This window comes from Callospermophilus lateralis, chromosome 13 (genome assembly GCF_048772815.1).
Source record: "Callospermophilus lateralis isolate mCalLat2 chromosome 13, mCalLat2.hap1, whole genome shotgun sequence".
Lineage (NCBI taxonomy): Eukaryota > Metazoa > Chordata > Mammalia > Rodentia > Sciuridae > Callospermophilus > Callospermophilus lateralis.
Window position 1 is genome coordinate 10,577,233 of NC_135317.1, and position 5,732 is coordinate 10,582,964.

Below are 5,732 nucleotides of genomic sequence, written 5' to 3' on the forward strand. Positions count from 1 at the left end.
TTTTTTCATCAAAATGCACAATCATTAACGAAGATTTTTCCATTTCTTCCCAACAAGCCATTTTCATTAATTGTTCTCACTGTACACCCTTTCAGGCCCCTATGTGGGAATCTGAAAATCCATGAGGCCTACAATTTAATGCACTTTGTCAAATGCATGTCACCCATTTCCTCCTTTCCATCCCTACTTCTTTCTTCATATTTTCACTGATACTCATTCTGGGTTTATCTGGCTACCACCTATTGAGCTAAAAATGTATCTGCTTACATTTCTCCTTTATTACTCTGTTTGCCACTATGGGAAAGCCTACTTATTTAAAGACAGATAAGCCCATGCATATATAACCTGTGCTTTCACACAATTTTGTACTCATTGGAATATAATTTTAATCCATGGAATTCTCCATTTTACCAAACAATTCTTCATTGAATGAGCACATTGTACCCTCAAAAATAAAAAAGGGGCCCTAGCCCAGAGCAGAATACAATTCTTAATTTTATGAAAATGGGCATAAAATAAAGAATATGAGGGACAATGGGGACTGAGTGAACTTAAAATGTGGTTTCCAATTTCAAAAAGTTTTCTGATAACTAGAATTTTTTATATTTGAAATCTCCTGTTTACATGACATAGTTGTGTTTTCTTGTTTATTATTATTCTCAATATGCTATAGTTATTCTTCTTTTATAGAAAACTAGCTGATTTTTATTAGTATCATCAATCCAAGCAAGACTTTAAATCAATTAAAATCTTTCACTAAGCATAAAGTTATTTTCACATTTGCTACAAGCATATAAGAACATTTAGTTGTATAAAGGCACAAGCTTTGTTTAGATTTTAAAATATCCCTGACTGCAAGATTATGAATATAATATTCCCATTGTTGCCTATGTAAATTAATCAAATTAAGTTACACTATCTAGAATAAAATAAAATGGAAATATTTGACTCATAAGATTCATATTTAAACCATCTTTATTTACAAAACACTATTCTAAGAATTGTAATTCCATTAAGCTTCAATTGGAGCAAAAGTATAGATACTTGAGTAAAAGCAGTTAGTTAAACTAAACATGAGATATACTTTTCAAGTCAGATTTTAAAATATTTTCAGGATTCTTGTTGTGCTTCAGGATGTTCATTAGCAGGCTCATTTGAAGGTAAATCAACTCTGAAGGGAACTGACTTCTACTTTCAGAATGCCGGGGAAGGAGGAGGAATTCAACTATTGGAGAGAGATAATGAGGAAAACACCATGGTCCCATAGGGAATGCAAGGGGTGGTGGGCCCAGTGGAAAATATTCTCCAGATGCTCCATATGTGTTTCCTGGAGGAGATGGGGAAAAAGGTCCTTTTCTCATGAACTGACTCCTTGGAGCCTCTGGAAACAATGAACCTCTGATTGGAAGGAAAGGTGAGAAAGCAAAGCCAGAAGCCAGAGCCAGTAGCTTCATTTTCAGCAGGGAGAGATGAATCAGACACATGGTAATTACCAAGATCAAATTTGGTATCATTTCTACTGGTTTCCATTTCTGAAGACAGAGGCCCATCCATTTTATCCAAAGGCAGCATAGTAAAACAGCATAGTAAAACTTCTGAGTTCTGATGGTCCCAGATGGTCTACCATAATTGGAATAACATCCATCTTGCCTTGGTAGAGGAAGACATGGATCAGAATATGATTGGCCTGGTGGAGCCATCATCATCTTAGGGTTTTGTTCCCATAAAGGTGTTAGGGGCCCAATGTTATAAGGCACTCTCTGAGGATCAATTATCTGATAATAGCCTGATTTTCTTCTTTCATTGATAATCTGAGGGCCCAGAGGACTCTCTGAGCCTCTTGAGCCTCTTCCTCCTACTCTCAGAAGCAAAGGTGAGAGTCTCAGTGGACCCTTTTTTTCCAAATGTGGAGCTGTCATTTCAGATGAAGGTCGACCCAATGGTGAGAGACCAATTGGGGAATGCTCTCTGCCAAAGGCTGTATTTGAATCATCAAATGCAGAAGAATCTTTTTCTACAAGTTTAAATTTAAACTCATTTTCAGTTAAGTTTTATCTGTCATGAACATTTTGTTTCCTTAAATCATTGAGGTATTTTTCAGCACTCTGAACTGCCAACTCATTATCATGTGCTTTTTTCTCATAGTCCATATTTGGCCCCTGATAAGAATGAATGGTTCTCTCCAATTCTTCTTCAAGGTCTTTGACTTGATTTCTATAGTTCTCCAGCTGTTCATTTGCATGGCTGATGTTTTCCTCCATTTTGGAAAGTTTCTCTTCTAGTTCTACTCAATAGTTTTCCTCTCCTATTAATTTCCTTTGGAGTTTCATTACATTTTCTTGATATAGTTCAATCATGACTTTAAGTTTCTGCTGAAGATTCTGATTCTCACTTTTAAATTGTGTATTTTTTGACTGCAAAGATGCTTGTTCTGTCTTAAGATTTTTAATATGTTCTATAAGGTCTTCCTTTGTTTAAATTAATTCAAAAAATAAAGTAAACATTTGATTTCTTTCTCCTTGTAAGGTTTTAAAAGAGGCATTTAACTTAGCAGCATAAAACTGTTCCTTCAAAGCTCCATTTGGCTGATCCTCTAAGTGAGCACAAACACTCTTCATTTCCAATTCCAAGTTACCATCACCTATTAGGACTTCTCCAAGCACAGAATCCCAATCTTTCATCTGCACCAAGTATTTAGTCAGAGACTTAATGTGATCTTATCTCTTAGAACTTGTTCTGCATGTACTTTGGAGTCTTCAAGTATTGTTTTCTGTTTATTAAGGCCATTCACTTCTACTTACCATACTTCAGCTTTGTATATAAGCTGTTTCTGACTTTCCTGAAGTTGGGAATTTTCATTCAAAACTCCTTTTATTGCTACCTTAAATCCTTCTTCATTCATTTGGAATAGTCTCAAGATTGTTTTAGCTTTAGGTATTTGGATCTGAGGGATTTTGATTCATCTTCTAGGAACTTAATCCTTTTTGATATATCCACCATCAATTGATCCTGTGGAGAATGTTTAGTTTTCTCTTCTTTTAGCTCTTTTTCTAGAAGGAGTATTTCATCCTCAAGTTTAGATAAGGATTTATCCAGATTTTCATATATTATCTCCAAGTTTTCTGCTTCTATTGACTCCTTCTCCAAAATGGCATTCTTTAAAGATAACTCTAAGTTTCATAGTCTTTTTTGAACAAGGCTAACTTTTTCAAGTAGTTCACATTTTTCTTCAACTAGTCCAGAAAGTTTTCCAGAAAGCTTTTTCTTCTCCTTTCATGTAACTCCTGCTACTCACAGACTGATAACTTCTCTGCAAAAACAAGAGAATGACAAAAAATCCAATAGCTGAATATATCACCAACTCCCATGGACAGCTATAGGGACTAGGATGTGTTTCCATGTCTTCAGACAATGCACACCTCAACCCTGTTGACATCTTCCTGGACCACCTCCCAAGTATGGCTGATGGGTAGTTGTTTCCCCCACATCATGCTAAGGCTACTTTGGCTATTCCTTCCACAACCACACAATGCCAGCCATGCCAAAACACGCTGTGGACACTCAGGCCTTTGGTCAGGAACAAACCTGCACCAGACAATGGAGCAGACCATTGTGAATCAGTGGGTGGTGAGGGGGCTGCAGGCATGGGCATGGGGAACTCCAGTCATGGGCTCCCAGGTGCTGCAGTCTGGCTGTGCACAATTCAAGAGCCACTTGTCAAGCAGAAATGAACTTTATTTTTAGAACACACACGCCACACCACACGAACTCTTCAGGAATTCCCTCAGAGCCCAACTGCCACCACCGGCTTCCCACAGACCTCTCAACCCCTCCACTCCTCCTGCTCTTGAGGCCGATTGGCTGGGTCACATGGGTGGAGCCAAAAAAAGTCCCCCAATGAGCAGCTCCTTGGTCTGAAAGGGCGGGGAAACAGCCCAATGAACATCACCGCAGAGGAGCCAATCAGCTGGCAGCTAGAAGTTTGCTGGGGCCGCTGTGAGCCAATTATCCGCTGGCAATTGGAAGTTTGCTGGGGCCACTGTGAGCCAATCATCAGCTGGCAGCTGGAAGTTTGCTGGCAGCTGGAAGTTTGCTGGGGCCCCATCGGCTGTGGCTGTCAATACCTAGGGGCCTAGCACCCTCACACTACCTGTCAGGAATTCTTGGCCCCTTCACTATGCTGAGAATCCTGAAGCAGCACAGCTTCAAGCCTGTACAATCAAGTTAGAGAGAAGTCCTCTCCAGATCACCCACCCATTTATTTGGTTTAGGCCAGGCCAAGCTAGAACTTATTATGTGCCATTCTATACAGTCATAATATCACCCAATTTGATGTAACTAAAATTCTAAAGTTCCGTAAAATTTTTAAAGAGCTACTACATTATATATTTATATTTGTATCACTTGCTCTTTGGTTTTAATGACTTATTCCTTTCTCTCCCCTCCTGTCCCCTTTGTTTTTTCTTCCTTCCTTCTTTCTCCCTTTCCACTTTGTACAGTGCTGGGAGTGAAACTCCAAGGCCTTTTACCTGCTAGGCAAGCTCTCTACCACTGAGCTTCATTCCCAGCCCTGTTGACACTTTCTATAGAAATAATATAAACTTTTTTATAGGAAAAACTCTCCTGTTAGACTATTTTAAAGTAATTACAGAAGAATTGCTAACATGGGCACAAATCAGTTATGACAAGTTACTTTTAAAAAGTATGTTATGTGTTTAAAAAGAAGAAGATTAAAACTTCAGATGGTTTTCAGGTCAGTTTTTCTAGACTACTATTTAAGGGTCTTCAAAATCTTTTTTCAGATATTATTTTTTTTAACTTCTCATAGATTTTAAAAACTTCTAAGTAGGCTGGTCATTATAAATGTATAGAAAAGAGAAGGATATAATATGACTCTTTGAAATGAATTTAGCTCCTGAAGGTGAATTATGTTTTTCTTCAGATAAAGAGTTCATTGCTTGATGAAAATAAAGGACATCCAAATTTATTTTTCTTCCTAGTTATGTTTAACTGTTAATAATCCAGATCAAATGTTGAAGAAAAGAACTCACTAGAAGTCATTGCTTTTCTAAATATCTCTAAATACGTGAAAAGTTGAAAGGCATTATGTCACCATTCACAATTAGAATGATTATAATTCTATGTCCAGAGCTGTATCAATGTAAACTAAAACACTTACCCTGTTCAATAGGGTATGAAAGTTTAGAAACGTTTGGACAAATGTAATTATGTGAGGTTATGAATGCTAATTAGTTTGTAGTGAATATTCCACAATGTATATACCTGTGTCAGAATCAAATTACCAGCTGAGCACAGTATCACACACCTGTAATCCTAGCCATTTAGGAGGCAGGGGCAGGAGTATCACAAGTTCAAGGTCAGCCTCAGCAGTTTAGCCAGGTCCTAAGCTATTGAGTGAGTCCCTGCCTCAAAACAAAAAACACAAGTCTTTCAGAGGACATTTCAGATTCAAACCGTAACACTACATACTATCTTCTAACACCTTATGACCCAGTAGGACTCAGCAGATGCAAGCACCTTGCTCTTGAACTTCCAGAGCCAAAAGATAAATAAATGGCTTTTCTCTATAATTTACCAAGGGTGATATTCAATTATAGCAACACAAATCATACTAAGTTTCACAGAGATTACTGGTCAAGGCATACCACTAAAAAGCAACAGTTCTGGGACTCAAACAAATTGTCTTCAGTTCCAAACCCAATAGAATCAGT

At 37.7% G+C, this 5,732-nt stretch overlaps 1 pseudogene; it reads right to left on the reverse strand.

Annotated features, from left to right (window-relative positions):
- Window positions 1–1,067: 1,067 nt before the first annotated feature.
- Window positions 1,068–3,400, reverse strand: LOC143379549 (melanoma inhibitory activity protein 2 pseudogene; annotated as a pseudogene).
- Window positions 3,401–5,732: the final 2,332 nt, after the last annotated feature.